This window comes from Myripristis murdjan, chromosome 15 (assembly GCF_902150065.1).
Source record: "Myripristis murdjan chromosome 15, fMyrMur1.1, whole genome shotgun sequence".
Classification (NCBI taxonomy): domain Eukaryota; kingdom Metazoa; phylum Chordata; class Actinopteri; order Holocentriformes; family Holocentridae; genus Myripristis; species Myripristis murdjan.
This window is the reverse complement of record NC_043994.1, coordinates 15,738,330-15,760,876: the sequence shown is the minus strand read 5'-3', so window position 1 is coordinate 15,760,876 and position 22,547 is coordinate 15,738,330. Positions and strand designations below refer to the sequence as shown.

The 22,547-nt window shown below is 42.7% G+C and overlaps 1 protein-coding gene across 3 annotated transcripts in view; it reads right to left on the bottom strand.

Moving 5' to 3' along the window:
* Nucleotides 1-21,128, bottom strand: part of sgms1a (sphingomyelin synthase 1a) — a 29,358-nt gene extending 8,230 nt beyond the window's left edge. Inside the window, exons 1-2 of one of the 3 annotated variants that reach the window (XM_030069956.1) lie at nucleotides 20,992-21,121; nucleotides 425-502 (exon numbers count right to left, since the gene is read on the bottom strand). The gene's annotated coding sequence lies outside the window, so the exon portion shown is untranslated. Of the gene's footprint in view, nucleotides 1-424; nucleotides 503-4,488; nucleotides 4,812-20,991 lie in introns of those variants that run through there. The other 2 variants (XM_030069955.1, XM_030069957.1) reach the window with 2 other exon arrangements.
* Nucleotides 21,129-22,547: the final 1,419 nt, after the last annotated feature.

Sequence of the window (22,547 nt, the reverse complement as noted above, 5' to 3'; positions counted from 1 at the left end):
CACTATACTGTCAACAATCTGAAAACTTAGGCTATCTAAAGTAGTTCTGAAAACCCAATGGAGGTTCTACTTCAAAACCAAAACCACTATTAATCACAGCATAGTCTGTAAACAAATTTCAAGGTGAACTGATAGCAAGCCTAAGTGATGGGAGGAGAAAACGACACACTCAGGCAGTGATTAATCACTAATTTCAGTAAAAACAGAAGAGACAGGGCCAAAGACAGAGATGAGTCTTAATTTGTGCAGTTTGATGTAATATACTGACAAGTTACTTCTCAAAAATTAAGCTTACTGACCATGTAATCCAGCTTACTACATCAATTTGTCATTCAAAACAACAAAAAATAGGTCTAAAATGTAATAAACTGAGTTCCTCTTCAAACTGTATAATTTTAAATCAAGCAGATACATATTAACCTACCCGTAATTCCATGGCTCTCACTTTCCAAACACTATGTCCTTTACTTCGTCTTGGATAGCACTGTACATCTCATCCAGTCTTCAAGCAACAGCAAGCAAAAGTATAGCATTAACAAGGAGATGAAATCACACACATCTGCTGTGTATCTGTGGTTTGTTTACAGAGTGCACAGTCAGTGATGGACACATGGCTTTGCTAGTGTTTGGAGGAGTGCTAGGAGGTTCAGTAGGGGGCCAAGCCCTGATCTAGTGGATCCAAGTGGATAGGAGGAAAGGGGGACGGTGGGAGGGAAAGAAGGAAGAACCCATAAATCAGAGTGGAGGTCAACGCTGAGGGCTGCATGGCCCCACCCGTCAAGAGGGCAATCAGCCAGCACAGTGTAGCTCAGGCCAGCAGCAGCTCAACACACTGACTGTCTGGCTGGCAGGGCAACAAACCCCACATCCCTACCTCACCTCAACTTAACTCAGCTCATAGCCGTGCCCATCTAGGCCAGCAGAACAAGGGCAAGCTAATGGGTTTTAAGCAAGGCCATCTAACGCTCTGAGAGCACCTGGCATCAGATTTATTCCTGCTGAGGTCTGGAGCACAATTTGACCCAATAACCCTGATTCCAATGTTTGATACAATCACTAAAGAATGTGAAGTGTGTGTTTAAAAAAAAAAATACATGGAATGAATACAAACAGATTACTGGAACAGCTTTACTCTGTGAGATCCCAGTGTGAAAAAATGCAAAAGGAACATACTATTTAGTAGAGATAAAGCAAAAGAAAAAGCCAGAAAACACTTACATGCATCTGTTAACAGTACACAATTGAGAAAGATCAGAGATTAGCTGTCACTGAGTCAGCTGTGTGCTGAGGACCTTTGCTCTATGAATCAGCTTAAAGGGAAACCAGTGTAGAAATAACCTCACACAACTCAACTCAGCTGGCCAGGGGAAAAACAAACCAATCCTTTATTTAGCCTAACCTGTATTTACCCAGGTGAGCCACCAGGGATTCCAGTGTGAGGAAGGCCTAGAAAGAAATACTCTTAGCACTTGGAGTACAGATACAACAATAAATTGCTTTTCGCTAGCCTTGAATTAATCCTCCATGAGCAAAAAAAACTCACACTAACAGCATGAGGCAGGCAGCTGTTTGCAGCTTACACATTAGCCCATATCATATCTTTGTTCATAGTGAGGGTAGTCTACCCTTAATGACTAAGCAGCAGGTTTTGCTTAAATGTTTCTGCCTCATTCAAAGCACACGTAAATCAGATTAGGCAAGGTCTGTGCCCAGTACTGACTGAGGGCAGAGAACTACAGAAACAGAGAGTAGGGGGTAGACAGGATGCAACTATATGAGCGTTACAAGGCCTCTTCATTTCCCTTCTTTGCCTACGGAAATGTGACAACAACACAGCACCCATAGGAACTGCACATCTGTCAAACTGTCAAGAGGACAGGGCTGTTAAGTGCAGCACTGCTGCAACACAAAGAGGTTTCTTCTTTCAGGGGCGAGATGCGTGTGTTTACTGAACAAGAAGTTCTATTGTTTTATGTTTATTCAACCTTAGCCAGCTCCCAGTTCATGCGCGGATTTCATTCATTTAGCTGCATATGTTTAGTTTAAATGTAGTGGTCTGTGCTTTGCTTACCAAACAAGATAGGAGGTGAACACACATGAGGGAAAAACAAAAAGAAGTGTATATAAATAGGCTTGGGGTCTTTGAAGGTTTGTGGAGTGTCATGTAGCATTACCCAACTTAAATGTGGATCTCAGACCAGCCTCCTCCCTATTTTTGAAATTCCTTGACAGATGATTCTTTTCCCACTTCTGTTTCTAACAAATCCTACAGGCCCTATAGACAATCCCATGGTTTATTTAAAGGTCCAAGGCTTTATGTAACAATGTGAAATATCCTATGCAGCTATATTATTTGTAGCTTTGGTGTTCATTTCCTCTTCCCTCTGACTGAATAACAGCCTTGCTATGTAACATGGTGCATTCATTTTGCTGTCTAGAACTACGTTGTGTTTCCACTGTTGGTTACCAGTTGTCCTCATAATATTCTCCTTATTTATTGCATTGTATTGTCTTGTATAATTTTAATGTGTTGATCGCATGTTTCTGGGGGAAAAAAAAAAACAACTTTGCCGGTCATATGTCAATACAGAGTGTACAATTAAACCATGCAGCAAATTCTCACAAGAGCAATAATCATGGAACAGACTGACAGGAAACAAACAAACTGAGTGGGAACTGAGAAACTTTTTTTAAACCAAACAGAAACTGTAATACCAAACTGTGATTCATATTTTTTAAGGCTTGATTAATATCGGTGAACAAGAAAACGATATATCCAAAGATGGCTTTGCTCTCCAATATTATGCAGATAGTTTGTGGAGCTGCCAGAGTCAAACAGGGAGACTTGTTTGTTTCCCTGTAATTAAAGGCCAATGGCCCCTGGCTCCGACATGGGAGTATTCCAGCTCTGTGGCAGTCATGTCAAGTTGTGGTCCCGAGTGTCCTGTCCACCAGCAGTGTTTACAGCACATATGCAGAAGAGTAGCAACAGTCAGACCTCCCGTTGCTTGGGGTGTTTTTCTTCTGTGGTTTTGCTATGTATTTACAAAAATGTAGATTTACCTAAAATATTTTAAATATTTTTCTCCCCCCTCACATTTTTTTCCTTTTAGTCAATGGCTTAAATTGTTTAATCACTACTGGCATAATAGAAAGGCTGTTTAAATAATCAGATCTGATGAGACAGATAGGTAAGCTGTAAAGCAGTGTAACCCTGTAAATATAGCCTATCATCATTCACACTGTGGTCTCAAATAGGAAACACATTCTGGCACAATAAATCCTGAAAGCAAATAATATATTTATTTTCTATGTGTATACACACACCCACGTGTCAAAATAGTGCATTTCTCACTTCACAGACCCAAGTGTGTCCAGCAAAAATAGACAAGAACCAGAAAATAAGAACGAACAGGCAGTAAATGCTGCACGGACACATCACATCTATATGCCAGATCAAAAACCTGTCTTTACTTCAACTCAACACTTTTTAAGAATCATTCTAAAAACACTATTACAAACTGGCTTTTAAATGTAATGCTTCTGTTTTGGCCATTTTTGATACTGTGTCATTTCTTATTTAGCAATTTCTTATAATCTAAATTTTTTTAATGTTTCACATTTTTTTAATGCTTTTACCTGTTTTACAGCTTGTTTAAACTCCTTTCTGAAAAGCATCTTTTGAACTCTGCTTTTAAATATTAGCGCTACAGAAATAAAGTTTATTAGAATGACTTTTTTGCCTTTTTTTCTGTTTGAATCATCTAGTCAGTCAGTGTCTGGAAAAAGTGACACAGACTTTAAAACTGCACATGGAAATGCATCATAGCTAAACAGCACATTACCCCACATGCACTTCCCATATGTCATAAATCTTTCCTCTCTGACTCACCAAAGTTTGGTGGTGCAGCAGTGGGGTGGTTATAGTTAGTTGAACAGATTGATCCGCACACCAAATAGCTACCGTGGAGGATTTTTATTATCTGCTGGTCTTAGTTAAGTCTGATGAGAGTTGGGTGGGGGAGATCTGGCTTAACACAAGACAGCCCATCTGACATCACCAGAAAGAGATCCCACCCTGGGACAATACATCAAGCCAACACAAACATAAACACACCATCCAAAGCCCAGCTTAACACAGTCCCCTGCCTGCCCAACACTCTGGCAGCCACAAATGGAACCAAATGACTCACTCACAATGGTTAAGCATGCCTTTCAGAGATGAGGAGATTCAGATTGGGTGTGTTAACTCCCAATGAGGACACAGACCAAAGTTGCAAACCAGACTGGCTAACAGCAGCATATAGACACAGCTACAAATATCACTGGCCAGTGTGAACTGAACAGCAGCCCTGATATATTCTTGGGAGAATTAAAAACAAACTACAGAGTTGTACAGAAGCATGTCGACCACTGGTGCTGAGGTCTCAAAATGCCTGGTCTGACGACAAGTTTAATAATTTTTTAAAAAGGTACTTCTGAACTTACCTTTCACTGCTATTTACTCCTTCATTCGTTCCTTCCACCTGCTCAAAACTGTGTGACAACAGGGGAGGAAAACAGTTCTCAACACGTTTCTATAGCCTGTTACCTCCTTCTCTCTCAGTTTCCAACTCCTCTCTCACTCTTTTCTCTGCCGCTCTCTGTCATCCAGCCTTGGGTGTTAACCCCACCCATGTCAAGCTTCCAATTTTTCTCTCTCCCCCCTCTAGATCTGTATATTTACACAACTACATTTCCCATAGTATACATCAGAATACTCTGATGTGCATTGCTTCCTGTTTTTTTTGTTTTTGTTTTTGTTTTGTTTTGTTTTGTTGTTGTTTTTTGCAGCAAACATAGTTAAAAAAATTGAAATCTCCTGTTTTAAAGAATGGGTCTTTGTCAAATAGGCAAGGTCATGGTAGTAGTAAAACTACAACAGTTCTGAGATGTGAGTACAGACTGATAGTGGCTAAGCATGGAGGAAACACGCATAAGCGCACCCGATGCAGATTTTCAGCTGCCTCCTGCTCAGCCGATAGTTTAAACATGTCACCTGGACTACACTACAATAATTCCCAGGCTGTAGACACAGAAAGTGAGCCACTTTGGTAATGTTTAGAGTCACAAAAAGGCCCAGAAGATGACTCTATTTTAAGAAATGGAACCTACTGCAGTAGGGGGAACAGATCAATCATGTGGGTACACTGACTGCTAAGCACATTTCTTTGATGGTACATGTAACCAGCATTTAACATTTGCTATCAACATGACAATAAGCACTATATAATCAGCACACAATGTCAGTGACATAACAGCCAAAAAACAGATGAAATCCACCCCCCACCAAACAAACCTATTCATCCTTTGTTAGCCTCTCTCCCCTGTGTCTTGTGGGTGTTGTCCTCTTCCTTGTGCAAATCTTTTGAAACAGTAGTCTCCCTTTACAGAACTTTATCATTTCAGGCAAAGTGACAATGGGGGAACAACACACTCCCCTGTCTCACTTTACACCTGGCCTACAAAATGTCATGCGGGCTGACAATGCAAAGCAAATATTTACCTAACTGGTCGAACCTGGTGTCAGCGGAAGAGATTTGTGTTAAAAATTAAACAGTGTAGCCTACTTGCTATAGTGCAGAAGCAATGCCACGCTATGGTTTGAGTTAGTTAACATGTACTTCAAAGAGCAGTTACATCGACACACAAACCCACGCGAAACTTCCTGAAATGCGGTATCAGTGTGGTTCACCCAGCTGTTTCTAAGAAACCATCTGTCAGTGGCCATAAAAACAATGAAAATAAAAAGTTACCAGTACTGGTGTATTCTTGAGACAAAAATACATAATGTAAGACTTTGTTTCCAGGGATATGTTCTGTTTAAAACTCCATATTTGTAAAATACTGACCTCAATTATTTACCTCAATTTGAGAAATATAGGCTAAATAAACATTTTATAAATTAGTATATACTATAAATTTCCATGTCTCTTATGCAAAAAAACTGTTTTGCTAGCATGATCTAGTGAGGACGCGCCTTCTGGCTGATCTAAATTTGGCCGCTGATTAAATCTGCAAGAGCAAATTTAATCCAGTTCCCTTTTTTCAGTTCACATTATGACAATTTTGCTTCACCTCTTCTGCAAGCATACATCCTTTCTCTTTAGTCTGCAAGGAGGAAGGGAGCAATGGGTCACCAAATTCATCAGGTTTACAGTTAGGAGCTTTAAAATCAATAGACAACACTTGCACACTGCTAATAGATGTCATCTCCAGGTTATATTTTCCACATGGCAATAAATAGCTTTGGGAAGAAGTGATGTCATTGCTTGGTTACAATAATCATCCATCCACAGCACTAATAAGGCTTGACAAAGCTACAGTTGAGAATATTGTCTGTCTTGTGGCTGTGGTAGTGTGTGTGTGTGTGTGTGTTAGGTTGCCTACTAAATATTGATTGGATGTAAAACAGTAAATGCATGCAACTTAATTAACCCTCACCGATCAACCACATCACTGACTTCATATACTGTCCTCCTCAATACCGCTCTTTTTTGGGTTTTGTTTTTGTTACAATGGTAAGCTAAAATTGTATAATTTAATACTGGGTCACTGAACACAGCAATAATCAGCTTCTCACACATTACAAAAGTGACAGCCAGAACTAGTTTTGGGATGTTTCATGACAGAACTGTAATGTAGAAAGACATTATTCATGTGGTTAATGACTATGTTTTAATAAACTTAAACTGAGAAGCCAAGGGGTCTACTCCACTATGCTTGTCTGACTGCTCACCTTCCCACAAATGTCTGTGCTTTTTGTTGTCGCTAAGATGAATGGACAGAGTCACTTTGCCAGCAAAGTTCCCTCTCAGCTGGCATTCACTGTTACACCTCAAAAACAACAATACTTAAACTGAAACTATACAACTAAATGGTCCAATAGTCCAAAATCTCTGCAGCTCCAAATTATTCACACAGCAGTGCAGGTCGCTTCGGAACATGCTCGAACAAGTGAAATACCAACTATTTCTAAGGTGTTCAGCAAACAGCATTAGACAGGCCACCTTCATTCAGACTATTTGGGGAGGATAAACAATTCAAAGATGCTTGGCTCCAGTGAACACAGAAATGAATAGGCTAATATGCTAGGAATGCGCAGCATTTTGCAGATCATAACTCCTGGAGTTTTCACAGCAAACCATAGGACCTGAAAATAAAGGCAAGTGTGTGACATTTGACCTACTATGAAAACTGTCACTATTAGCTTATCAGATACTAATAGAATAACTATTAATAATTATAAGAATAATAACCAATTTTGGTTCAAGGGATGAGCAAAAATTTGTTGGGTCTCTGTATAGTGGCTTGAAATAACTTATGTTATGTTTGACACTATACAAATAAAACTGAATTGAACTGAATTCAATTGTTTAATCTGGGCATTTTCTTTATCAAAGACAGAATGTGCTGTATCCAGGTTATTGTCCCTGCTTGTGTTAGCGGGGACATGGCTGGAAATTTTTAAATGATACCCAGCCTGGAGCATGATGCATTTATGTGACCACAAATAAATAAGCATATGAGGTCAGTGACACTGTAGGATTCAACCTGGGGCCATCCACAATATCAAATAATTTCTAGAGCCTACACATAGGTTTGAAAGTACGTGGTGGCCTTTAAAAAAAATGCCTGCTGAATCCTTCAAACTATTTTAAAAACACACAATACCTAAACTTTAAATCTTGCCCTCAGGCTTCCATTGCTTGTGTCAAACCACCAATGTTTGATAGCTTCCGAAACTGTCTGGTATTGGGAGGATCTACAGCTTTCCTGAGCATGAGATTAGACCTGTCTCCTCAGGTCACAATGACACGCCCTGATGTCTGGCATGTTACTGCTCCCACGTGCACGCACAAGCACAGACAGTTCCTACAAAACAGAGACATTACTAAGCTTCTTGTGATGGATAGATACAGAAAGCTGTGACAGATATCATTCCATTGATGACGAGTATCAACACAGAAATCTCCTCAGATAACAAAAGTCATACTGAGTCACGTAAGAATTTGCACATAGGGCTATCCTATTGGGCAAAAAATGTATGCCAACACACACACACACACAAAACAATACTGAGCTTTCCTCAAGTGTGTTGCCCATTGTGGCTGTTCAGATAACAGCCTTGACGGTTCATGTGAAACAGCAGCACAAGCAATAGAGTTCAATCATTTTAATCAGTCAGCTAGCCATAACAGCTGACAACAGCAGGTCCAAAACCTGCACTGCATAATGCTACCCAATTACTAGCTTCCAGGGAGGAATGTCATATCTCTTATTTTGCCAGATAATCAGACAAGTTAAAGTTCACGAAATGACGCAGGGAAGGAGACATTTTACTGTGCTCGTGTTTTACAAAATCAGCATGTTGATCTAGCATCGTACATGATGTTGTAGGTGAATCAAGTATTCAACAATACAATGTGACAAGAGCACTGAATAAACCTAGCGGAAAAATGTGTTGCATCATGCAAGCCTTGGCAATGCTGTTATCATAGAACAATATCTCAGCACAAAGAGTTGCGCAATTAGCAGAGCAAGGTGTTACCGCTGGCCAGAGGTAGAGGATGGGACAGATTATAAAGTATGGATGGCTCAGCTGAAATACTCTGGAGAGCAGAGCTGAATGGCACAACAACCACTGTGCTGGCAGGTGCTATCTGCTAATGAGAAAACCACCTGTGGCTTCATGAGTCACTGATTAGCATGTCAAGTCCTCTAAGACCCAGGGGGCCGAGGACAAAACAACATGCCTCATCTCCTCTGTTCAACTATGTATGCAGCAGACACATCAGAAAATATATCTAGGGAGCAATTAGTATATGGACTTGGGCTGATGTCTCCTCCCTGAATCTGCTGATATAGCAGATTCAGACTGACTGATTCAGATCCTGACTAGTTTCCAACTTGGCTATCGCAAATGTTTGACCTGATTAATGCAGGTATACAGGACAAGTGCACACTTTTTCAATATGAACAATGCTTTGAATATCAGGAAACAAGATTATGCCCACAGAAGCAGAACTGGATTTTGAAAGGTGGAACATGGCTTATCAGTATTTCCTGGTACCTTTATAGCCACAGAATGTAGTAGCAGAAGGACTTGCTATCCAAGGTAAGCATCAGGCTGTAAAAAACCATGGTGAGTCAGCAGGGCTAATCAGGGGACAGGTCAAGGTTTCCTGCGGCTGGCCGGGAGGTAGGGCTTAATGGGCTGAAAATTCAGCTCCATGTCATGCATGTGCAAGAATGTGAGCATATGCAATGCCATCTGTGGCACCGTCTTTCTGCATCGCAGCATTCAAGGATGAAACACCATTAGGCCTAATGTAATGTTAACAAAAGAGTAAGCTGTTCCAGGTTAACCATCCCTATACCCTGTCATTTATGCATCTCACACTTCGATGATCACCGCGTGCCTGAAAGCTCCTTGTAGAAAAATTCACCCTTCTACAAAATAGAAAAAACTCTTCTGACAAATGGTTCCAGTTTTGTCTTTGATTAGCTAATCGCGGATGGAGGGACAGTCACAAAATTGTGACCATCAGTGCTGTATTTTATCATTTTAGGCAGTGTGCAATCTTGCACGTGAGTTCCAAACGCAACCAACATGCCGAGAAATTCTTGCTACACTTATGTAATTTCAACAATAGACACTCCACTGTGTTACTTTTCCGCATGAGCCATAAACCTGGCTTATCACATGGAGCGGGTGGGGCCAACACGAAAACCACAACTGCAAGGCAGTTTATATTGAGCTAAATCATGCCCACGTGCAGCCTGTATCCACTGTCATTGACAAGAACAGCATAATGCAAACATACCTCTGTATACACATAAAGTTGTACAATGGCTCTTATAAAATCATCATAATAGGAGACACAAGAACAAATTTAATTCAATTGAATATATAAATTGAAGAGGAGAAAAATGAGGCCTATTTCAACAGAGAAGATGGGCCTTGATCATAAATGTATTTTATGAGGTGTTAACTGGTGTCTAGGTGTCACTTGAGATATGTAAAAGAGAATAATAGTATTCATTACCACATGAAACAGCATCTTGCCAATGTGTAAGCCTATAATTATTTTCTCTGGGGTCAAAAATCTAGAGCAGATGAGTATCACTAGCTGTAGGCTTGTATTTAAATTGACTTTAAATTGATCAGATTAAGGTGAAAGCACTCATCCCAACGCCTCCTGCTCTATCTCCACCACTCCTCTCTCTGCCCAGTACATTGAACTTTTCAAACAATTTGGGTAAGCTAAGCGAAACCGAAACTATAGATAACTCATACTCAGATGGGTAGAGTATCAAGACAGAATGTCCCTTAAACGGAAAGGCCCATTTTCACCTTTACACATGCACAAACACTTGCTTTTAACATGCTGTAAACTTTCTAACTGGTAAAGTTGTGGTCACAAAATTAGGCTTTGGCCTGGCCTTGGCCAAAATTACACTACCTAGCCTCAATATAGCATGTGGCATTTCGCTATTAAAAAATAGGCCAAAACATGCAAAAATGAGGACAAGAACTGGTCTATAGCCTTCTCTGTGTTTTTAAAAGAGGCATTTAGGCTACTCAAGTGTATGATGTCCTGCTACTTATGAAATAATGACACACTGGTATCCCTTCAATTCAAGATACTCCCATTTCAATTTGATGGAAACCACACACCCTGAGAAACTTGAGTAACATCAATGGAATGCAGAGAGAAGCCACTGTTACTCTAAACAAATCAGGACAGGGGGTTCCCAATCTCAGGTATGAGGGTGGCGAACAAGAGAAGAACACAAAAGAGAAGAAAATAAGTCAGTCTTTACTAGGTCACCCGGTGAAACTTGTTTACCTAATACCCCCACACTCGCAACCAAAAACATCTGCAAGGCTCCGTTTGCCACATATTTGCATCACATCATGTTTTCGTTTCAACAGCGTTGCGTGAAACTTCACACACACATCGTTTCTGGTCTAACTGCAGAACAAAGATCGAACATCTGTGAGCTAAACCGACAGGAGTCATTTCACACCAGGCCTAATCAGATTACATTTAGGATAAATATTAAATTAAAGACTGCTGAATTTTCCCACAGGGATCATTAAAGTTCCATCTTGCCATGTTAGTCTGGTAGGGAGGTGGGGGTCCCATGCACCCGAAAGATATATTTTTCTAACCTAGCTTTTTGTAATCCTTAAGGTGTCTAGTAAATGATTTTTGATGTTAACAGCGCAAATTTTTGTCCCATGTATGATTTTTTGGGCCATCTTTTATGGCCATCCTGGATTTTCGACTGCGAAAAATGAAAACTTTAAACCTACATAGCTCCTGAACTATACATCACACAGAGACAACTGACCCCATTTTCTTTTTGTCTTGACATGAGGAATTGAGAAAGATGGGGATTGCCATGATTGGGTCATGTATTGTACATAAAAACTCAAATAAACAACAAAAAAGGTTAAAATTCAGCAAAATTAGATCACAGAAACTCCTCCCCCATGTACCCCATTGATATTTTTTTTATTAACTTTGGTATATTTACAATCCCCAACATGTCTAGTAAACAAATATTGAAGAGCCCAACTTGAAATATTGTCCAATGTCTGTTTATTCTGGCTATATTGGTTGCCACACTGGATTTCCTAAAACTGAAAAACGGAATTCTAAAATCGACATAACTTTTTAACTATACATCATACAGAGACAAATGACCCCATTTTAAGTATTATTTTAGCATGAACTATTGATGGAGATGGTCAACATCATCATTTTCATTATGGTTAACCCTTAGATGCATACGTGGGGTCAAAAATGACCCCGGAGGTGGTTTTTTTTTTTTTTTTTGCAATATCTTAGTCATTTTAAATTTTTATCATTTAATCTTCCATGTATTCCTCAAATAGGTTGTCTTTGACATGAGGCCATTTGGATTTGTATCTAATTGTTATATTTTTTAAGTAATTGCATTTTTTGTATCAATACCCCACTCTTCCATTCGTGGGGTCAAAAATGACCACTAGCATTTTCTATGGAATTTCAAGGGTTAACCCTAGGAACCTTTGATTTTTATCAACTGTGAATATCAGGTATACATCTAATGTTGATCCCCACATCTAATGCCAGCAGTTTCACCACCCTGAAGGTTATTTTTACACAGCAACATACATGTAAGTATTATCATCATTTTTATACCTCAGAATATATATATGATGACTGGAAGGTAACCCACGCCTACCAACCTACATCACTGAAGCAATGGGAAGGTGTAGAATGACAAAAGCTGCAATCCAGCCACAGGAGAGAAGCAGACAGGGCCAGCAGAAGAGAAAGAGGTGTAAGATGTGTCCAAGAAACAAAGATCGCAAAGCCAGCAATAGTGTTGGAAATGCAGTGACCCTGTGTGCAACGCTCACAGCCACAAACAAGTAGTTTGTAACAGCTGCTCACAGTGAGAAGAGAGAAGACACGCATGTGTGTGTACATATGTGTGGATGTGCATAGACAGACAGACAGACGGACAGACAAACAATGAATGTTGGCGTTTTGATAGCTGCATTGATAGCAATATTTTGATCAAATGAAAGGTGATAAATCAGGGCTACTCAACTTAAGATGGCTCAGGGGCCACTCAGCAGAATTCAGCAACAATTCAGTGTCCAAGGGCCACAAGCTAAACATGTCTGTCCTGTTTTGGACATTTAAATAATAACTTTGTCACAGGCTACATGACTAGTCTAAAAATGAATGAAACATACAGAAAACAGCTCCATTTCCATCCAAGGCCAAACCTCACTGAATAAAAGATTGTTATGCAATGATTAATGATGAAATGATCAGGTTACAACAAAATGAGGCTTTACTCCCAAAAAGATTAGATAGAATAGTAATATTTTTATTATATGATAGTGGCATAAAAATGACATATGGGCTGCATGTGGCCCCTGGGCCATGGGTTGAGTAGCCCTGTGATTAATGAACATGTAAAACATGAAATTATTCTTGTGTTGACCAAAATATAATAAGAATCATTATTTTAAAACCAAAATGAAGAAATATTGCGTTAAACACATTGTTTCTAATAGGGATAATTTTTGGATGTTTACTTTTTTTTTGACCTATTTGAAATATGTTTTTTGATAAAATATTTATTAAAAGTGATAAATGGACATGTCAAACATGAAATAATTCTTTTGCTGACTAAAATACAATAAAAATCATTATCTTTAACCAAAATGAAAGACATTTCTGAAGTTTACAGCGTAAAACCCATTCATTTCAATTGGGGTCATTTTTGACCCCACTCATGGAAGAGTGTAGGGTTTGGTGAGCCATGCATCTAAGGGTTAATTATCACTCGTATCTCCTGAAATATACGTTCAACAAACGTTTCACTCAAATAAGTCAAAATATCAAGGCAATGATGTTTATTCATTATTCAGAAGCTCTTAATAATCATTATCTAGTTCCTCATCTTCTTCACCATCCATCTCCTCAACCGTTTTCTCCAGCAAGTCAATGAGTGAATGGGGGAGGATAGGGCTGATCGCGGTGGAGCGAGCCGGCGCGGGAATGCCCACCAGGGACAACGTGGGGCCAGCCACACACGCCCTGAGTTAACAGCCACATGTGAAGACACCGAAATTCTCCGGTAAGGTGGACTGGGAGGCCTTCCATGTTCAATTTGAACTGTTAGCACGGGTTGCGGCCTGGCCAGAGGCCACTAAAGCACTCCAGTTAGCCCTGTGCCTCACCGATGATTCCTTGGCATGGTTGCTGCTGCTTAGCCCAACTGAGAGGGATGATTACGGAGCTTTAGTCGGGGCTCTGCAGCGGTGGTTTGGACAGTGTACACAGGCCGGTGTCCTGTGCACAGAACTGACGAGCAGACAGAGACAACCAGGTGAGCCGCTCCGTGTGTTGGCTAATGACATTGAGACTCTGGCAAGGAAAGCATATGCCCACATGTCCACCAATGTGCAGAACGAGCTAGCCAGAGACAAGTTTATCCGAGCCGTGACCCCTAGAGAGCTGCGCATACAAACTCAGCTGGTGCACCCCCACAGTCTGCAGGAGGCACTGGAGCTGGCTGTGGGGAGAGAGGCTGCAGAGGCTGCTGCTTGGAGTGACCACGGTGGGGGTGGGCTGGTTGTGAGGACCGTGGTGCCAGAAGGCCCAAGCCAAGAGAAGCCAGCCTGGACTGCTGAGTTGACTGAACTGATCAGAGCTGTGTCTTTACAATCAACCCGCGGCAACACCCACCCTCGCTGGGGCCCCCGTGTGTGCTGGACATGTGGCCAGCCCGGCCACATCAGCGTGCTGTCCTCTAAGCATACTGGTGGTCAGGGAAACGCCTCAGGGCCTGCGTAGATGGGACGGTGCAGGCTCCATCCTCTGTGTTCCAACCTGCCCTGTTTCCAGTGGACGGAGCCCAGCTGCACAGCTGGGGTAGCGGGGCTCCACTCCCCCCAGAAGCAGATGTCGATGCTGAGTCCGTAAGGGTGGTGGACTGGACCCATGCTGGAAACTTTTGCCACGTCTCTATCACCCTGGCAGGGGCTTCATGCACAGCCCTGGTTGACACTGGCTCCACTGCAACACTGGTGAGACCTGACATGGTGCCAGCAGGGATGCAGTTGGAGCCTACTGTGGTGAAGCTGCGAACAGTGACTGGTGCGCTGGCCCCTATGCTTGGAAGAGGGGTAGTGACCATACAGGTGAGGGGACTGTCAATTAACTTTAAGGGTGTGTGTTGCAGCAGTGCTGGATCCCTGCATATTGGGCCTGGTTGGGCCTGGTGTGTGTTAGACCTGGGGAAGAACACACTAGCCTTTCCTGGGGGCCCCACAGTTACACCCCATACAGGCCAAGTTTGAGAGTGACAGAAGAGCATCATGTGTCACACCCCCAACCCCAGGCCACCCCCCCTGCACCCCAGTTCCCCATCCCCCATTCCCCAGAGGTTGTATGCCCTCCTGCCCTGGACCAGCAACCCACGGTGGGTGACGGAGACAGGCTGGCAGTAGTTAGAGAGGTATGGAAGCGCAGCTGCCACAATTTGGACCCCGCACAGCAGAAGGAGCTGTGGCAGGTGAAGTTGGAGTTTAAGGACATTTTTGCACTGACAGAGGAGGAAATGGGCCTGACTCACTTGGTGCAGCATGACATCGACACTGGGGATGCGCGGCCCATTAAAACACGCCCCCCGCCGCCTGCCTCTGGCACATTAGGCCGCGGCTGACAGTGCGTGGTTTCTGGCTAATCTTGGTTCTCCTCCTTAGACCTGCACAGCGGATACTGGCAAGTCCCCCTCAGCCCTGAAGCCAGTCCAAAGACTGCTTTCTGCACCGGTAGGGGGTTGTGGCAGTTTCGAGTCCTCAGCTTTGGCCTGTGCAACGCCCCGGCCACGTTCGAGCGGTTGATGGAAAAGGTGCTGGCTGGCATTCCCCATCAGGAATGTCTGGTCTATTTGGATGACATCCTGGTCCATGGGAGCTCCTCCGAGGTGGCTTTGACATCCCTGCTGTGGGCTCTAAAGCGGATAGCAGCGGTGGGTCTGAAGCTCCACCCAGATAAGTGCTGCTTCATGAGAAGAGAGGTGCCCTGCTTTCCAATACTCATACTACCATACTATTTAGTAGGGGAAAAAAAGAATTAGCATGCATATTTCATACTAAACTACATACTTTGTAAGGGCAGCTGCAGTACATACAAAAAGTAAAAAGTATAAGTATGCGATTTGGAACGCAGGGCTGGAGTTCTTGGGGCACAAGATCGGAGGTGAGGGCATCAGCAAGCTGGAAGAGAGAGTGCAGACAGTGAAGTACTGGCCAACCCCCACCAACCTGAGAGAACTGAAGAGCTTCATCGGACTGGCCTCCTACTACGGGCGGTTTGTACACGGCTTCTCATGTATTGCTGCACCCCTGTTCCGCTTGCAGCAGAAAGACAGTGACTTTGCCTGGACTTCAAACTGTCAGGGCTTTCTTGAGACAACTGAAAGTCTGCTCACAGAGTCTCCCATCCTCACCCCCCTGAGCCACAACCTGCCGTTCATCCTGGACACAGATGCCAGCGACGTTGGGATGGGAGCCATGTTGAGCCAGAGGGGGAGAAAGTGGTGGCGTACTTCAGCAGAACCTTCAACAAAGCTGAACGGCGCTACTGTGTGACACGCAGAGAGCTCCTAGCCATTGTGAGAACGATAAGTCATTTTAAGTATTACCTGTGCGGCCTGCCCTTCACTGTCCAAACTGACCACGCAGCCCTCCAGTGGTTAATGCCTTTCAAGGAGCCGGAGGGGCAGATAGCACGCTGGCTGGAGGAACTGGCACCATATGCTTTCAGAGTTGAGTATAGGGCTGGGACTCACCACGCTAATGCTGACGCCATGTCTCGGCGCCCCAGTGCTCCTGACGGCTGCCGATACTGCGGAAAAAGGGAGGTCCGGGAGGAGGAGCTCCGCGCCGAGGAGGAGCGGGACCCCATGCACAGTGGAGATGGGCCTGCCTGCAGGGCAGCACAGGTCGTTGACGCAGAGAGTGCAGCAGGTGCTGCTGACCTCCAACCAGTGCTACAGTGGGTGGAGTCTGGACGAAAACCACAGTGGGATGAGGTCGCTGGGTGCTCACCTGCCACTAAAGGACTGTTTGCCGTGCTCCGAGTAAAGGATGGAGTGCTACAGAGAGCCTGGAAGGAACCAGCTACAGGAGAGGACAAGTGGCAGGTGGTGGTCCCCAGGGCCCTAAGAGAGTCAGTGCTAAAAGCACTGACTCTGACTCACGGAACGACAGGATCGGGACATTTTAGAGTCTCCAAAACCCTTCGTCGGCTCCGGCAAAGTTTCTACTGGGGTCAGCTCAGGAGGGATGTTGAAGACTTTTGTCACCGCTGTGACCTCTGCACAGCGCACAAAGGTCCCCCAGATCAGTCCCGCGCCCAGCTCCAGCAGCTGGCAGTAGGGGCCCCGATGGAGAGAGTAGCGGTGGACATAATGGGTCCGTTCCCGCGCACAGACAAAGGAAACCCTTACGTTCTGGTCGCTATGGATTACTTTACAAAATGGCCTGAGGCATACGCCATATCAGATCAGGAAGCAGAGACTGATGCTGACATGCTGGTCAAGGGCATGTTTTCCAGGTTTGGGGCAAAGAAGGGACGGTGCCCTAAGTTGGACTGCCACTGGGTGGGGCCGTGTGAGGTGATGGAGAAGCTGGGGGAGGTGGTGTACAGGGTGCAGCTGCCGCCTTGGAGGAAACGTGTGGCCCTCCACAGAGATAGGTTGGCCCCATACAGAGGTGATGCACGCCCACTCCAGCGCCCGGGACCCCCAACAACCCCCCAGAGAAACAGAACAGCCACACCCTCAGACTCACTGACTGTTTCCCCTTCCAACTCCCCACAAGCCCCCTCACCCCTAAACTCACCCCCTGTGCAGCAGCAGGGGGGCAGTGTAGCAACCCTGCTGTTATATTGATGTTGGATGCTGTTAGGTGCAGATGTTCTTTAAGTTCCTACCTGTTACGTTACCTGAATGCACCTTGAGTGTTCGGCTAGGCATGTGAATGGCTGAGAGGGGAGAGGGGGCGGGACAGGGGTGAGAAGGTCAGGGAGACTGTGTGTGTGTGTGTGTGTGTGTGTGTGTGCGCGCGCGCGCATGCCCCCGGGTGAAAGTGGGAGCTAGAGAGGGAGGGCAGCCAAGCTAATCTGTGCAATTTGTTTTGTTCTTGTTGGCGTGGTTACGGCCTACAGTAACTGGAGTTTAGCAATAAAGGACATTGCTGGTAAACTGTCGTCTTCCTTCCATACGGTATACAGCTACAGTATATTTGAGGAGATACGAGTGATAATTAACCATAATGAAAATGATGATGTTGACCATCTCCATCAATAGTTCATGCTAAAATAATACTTAATATGGGTTCACTTGTCTCTGTATGATGTATAGTTAAAAAGTTATGTCGATTTTAGAATTCCGTTTTTCAGTTTTAGGAAATCCAGTGTGGCAACCAATATAGCCAGAATAAACAGACATTGGACAATATTTCAAGTTGGGCTCTTCAATATTTGTTTACTAGACATCTTGGGGATTGTAAATATACCAAAGTTAATAAAAAAATATCAATGGGGTACATGGGGGAGGAGTTTCTGTGATCCAATTTTGCTGAATTTTAACCTTTTTTGTTGTTTATTTGAGTTTTTATGTACAATACATGACCCAATCATGGCAATCCCCATCTTTCTCAATTCCTCATGTCAAGACAAAAAGAAAATGGGGTCAGTTGTCTCTGTGTGATGTATAGTTCAGGAGCTATGTAGGTTTAAAGTTTTCATTTTTCGCAGTCGAAAATCCAGGATGGCCATAAAAGATGGCCCAAAAAATCATACATGGGACAAAAATTTGCGCTGTTAACATCAAAAATCATTTACTAGACACCTTAAGGATTACAAAAAGCTAGGTTAGAAAAATATATCTTTCGGGTGCATGGGACCCCCACCTCCCTACTAGACTATGTCTTGTCATTTCTGAAATACACAAAGTAGGCTACATTAAAGTGCTACTAGCCTAAATTTACAAAAGGCAGTTGCTGTCGAAAGGAAACTGGGGCATCATGTGAGTGGCAGTACAACTTCATGTGTTTCTAATTATGGGGAAAAGTAGGAGACTTGAGCCTTTACATATTGTTGCTCCAAAGGCAAATCTGTGTTAGAAAACAAATGACAGTCAATAGCTGTTGTCTTGCAGAGACACAATCATCTAGCACAGCAAACAAGGCCAATCAAGTGGTGTTATGACAGGACTTTGTGGTTTTTGTAGCTGAGTATAGAGGCATGTGTGGAGAGCACATATAGAGGCACAAGAAGGAACAGACATGCACATTTTAAAAAGTGCATGTATGCAAGCACAAGTGTTTTATGGCCCGGCATGCAAAAAAAACAAAACAAACAAACAAAAAAAAAGCTGCTGCAGGTCACAAACCTGGGTTGATGTTAGTGTTTAAAAGAAAAAAAGGAACCTTTTTTGATGAGATTTGTGCAGCGGATGTGGTTATCACTCTGATCAAAGTGAAAGGATAGCTAATGGTGATATAACCCAATGTTATATAAGAGCAGTTTAGATATATGGACATGAGAGAAGTATGAACACACTTTAGAAAAGTTGGTCTATATAGAAAGCAAAGCAGAAGTTATTCTATGCCACAGTAAATAAAATGTTACATTAACCATTTTGAAATCCAGGTGCCAGTGCTGGGAATGATTCAAAACCTCCGCCACATTCAATTTGGTAATAAGATTTCAACTTGTAATTTCACTCTTGATATAATCAAGCAACTCTTCAGATGTTGCTGTTGTCAAGGTCACAATACTTAAGTGGGCTCCCACTGCTCCATGTGCCTGAATAACAAACTACTTTAGATTACTGTAAATGCTGATACGAAAATGCATTTTCAAGGCAAGAGGAAGTTGATCATCCGAGCCAATGTGGGTCCATGCCTTTCGTTGTCAGCTGGGACAGTTGTCCAGGGCTGAGTCACAGCTATCCCTACAGCAAACTCATTGTTTCCACAAGCACAAAAAAACACTGACTTGCCTTGTCAGACGAGCCTGTTTGCTTGTTCATAGTCTGACATGCTTAGCTTTGGCACCAAGGCTTACTCTGCAGCTAGACTGGAACCGCTGACGACAATAAACCCTATTCACTTGCATTAACATTTTGCCCCCTTGACACTAAATCACACACACTTTGTCTTTGTCAGCACAAGTAGCACAAGCTGCTTCCTCACCACCTTCCTCAAACATCATCTCTTTGTGTATCTGGATTGCTGTCTGTGTTTGCTGCTTTCTATATACAGTATCCACCTGTCTATGTGTGAGTGACAGTTTTTCAGATAGTTGCACTATAGCCTGTGTGATTGTCATGATGACTCAAGTCAACACGGATTAGTTACTGATTGCAGGACTGTAGCTGTCTTTCGCTAAATACACAAATACTCAAAAAAAAAATCTGTATTAAAGTTCATCCCTCCTCCCTTAAAATGATAGGGCCATATGACTACATTGCAATCAGGTCACCCGCTCTGTGGTCTTCGACCTCAGCAGATGAATTAAACAAAACTGATCTCATACGGAAGCAAGGGAGGGGTGTAGAAGAGAGAAAGTCAAATCCATTAAGTTGATTTGAAAAGAGATGGAGAGATCAGGTGAGGAAATACGACCATGTCGGTGATCCACTACGACCAGGCACACCTGTGAGACAGCCTCACAGCAGATCATGGTATAACACAGGTAGCTTGGCCTGGGAAAACTAATGCTTTCATTCATGCTAAGGCCTCAGCAGGCGCTCTATGGTGTGGCTTAACAGCTTATAGCCTGACGAGCTAAAAACAGACCATCAAGCTGGCGTCTTCAACACATTTCTAGCTAGCTAGCTAACACAAAATATTACACGGGGCTACACTCTCCGTTGGGGTACATTCATATTGACCTCAACGCAGCAAAATGTGTATTTATGAGCTATGTTTTGATTAATTCGTGTAAAACAGACTGCACATTTGGTGTAAAAAAACAAAAAACAAAAAACAGACTATACATTTACTCGCTAAAGACAGATTATCTTCAGCGCAGAGCCAGTCTGAATCGTGATTACAAGGAGACGTTTTTGTTTTGTCGTCTGTTGATAATATATTACCAACACAAGGCCAGCGAGCAGCCCAGCCAACATGACAAGAGGAGGAGATGCTGTCAAATAGCAAGTATCCAGCGAACCCAAGCATGCAACAAAGCGGTGTTTATGCCGGAGTTTTTATAGTTGACACTTAACGCATAACACAGCATTAGTTACATCTCCGAGACTTGTAGCCAAGCTCACAGGGCTGGCAGTTAGTGTGTCAGCGGCAGAGCTAGTCGTGCTTACAGTAAAAGGAGGAGAAAATGTATATATTGTGTTTACCTTAACGTCGAAATAATTCACGGTTTTGCTGCCAAATAACTACAGTAACAACTGAAATGTGGTACAGAATCCCTCTGATGAGTCGGTGTGGTATTTTCATGGGTAGGCGGTTTGTGACTGCGTAGGGAGAAGGGGGGAGTTCCCGTTCAAAGCGTCACTTTGTGCTGCCTTCAAGTGCCATCGGGGAAATTATAAATACCACTCATGCAGCTGACACCGATTCAGAGCGTGAAGTTAGGGGAAAATGCAAAGGAAATGAAAGCCGTGATGTATTTCATTATTGTGAGTCATGTTATCAACTTTAAACATTTAGTCGACATGCACTGTTATGCATAACAAAATTAGATTTGTTGGTGTTGTTGTGAAAGAGCTGCAAAAGAAAAGCCAATTTAAGGTATAGTTGGTATGAAAAATTTCACTTAACAGGTCAATAACGGAAATAATGTGCATTGGTTACTCGTCATTCTGCAGCACAAAGTCTGTAAAACAACACCCTCCCCACCACCCAATAAAAAAATAATCCTTGCAACATTCGTTTTGGAGTCATGTACGAGGATCACGTGAAGGCAGCAAGAGCTACGCAGAAAGTGTGCTGTTGGAAGTCGACCTCATCGGAATGGGACTCCACGGTCAACCTTCTCACCCACCTGAGGCCATCTACTGGTGAAAGCAGGAGCATGTCAAAGATGAAGAAATTATATACTTCATTCCATTTAAAAAAATATGAGTAAAAATTACATGGGCACTATAAACCTATAACAAACACTGTATATGTCCCTCTAAGAATGGCAAAGAATTTTACAGTTTTTTCATGAAAGGGTCATTCAGTAATTCATGGCCTTTGCTGACCTCTTTCCCAACCATTGCAAATTGTAACACCACAGATAGAGCTTGTCTCCTTGTCTTCAGCAGAAATTGGTTAGCAAGCTAATTAGTGCAGAGGTTCAACAGAGAAGTCTGCTGTAATAAATTACACAGTAAAATACTGTAGTTATAACACAGCTGCGTCATTTACTTGTCAGATTTTAAAGCTTAAACAGTGACAGTGGTTGCTCATTACTCTTCCATGGTTGAGCAGTTGAAAATGTGTGGAGAGAGAAATAACTTGGGGAGGAGATTTGGGATTGTCTTGAAATTCCAATGGCTGATGTGTGTTTGTACCAAAACAGATGCTGTAGGCAGGAAAGAGGGATTTCAAAGCCAGAAATCTCATTAACTAACAATGTACATGACTGGTCTTGATCAGCAGCTCAATTAGCCGTATGATCATTTTGTGCAATGCAGAAGTAAAAAATCTTATTGCCCCTTTAAGTTTGATTCAGCTGATTTGAACTATTACAATAAAAGACTTTTGTTACTCATCTGGGTTGCAAGGATGGTCAAAGGTTTATAGGAAGGCATAAAGATGACAAGTAGTGTTTTGTTCTTTGACAACACACCAGCTATTCAGAAATATAAAGAGTAACTATTCCATTTTCCCCCACATTTTATTCCTTTGTACTAGTCTCTTAAAATTACCCACTAGTAGGCAACAAATGTTTGTTCACTAGTCACTA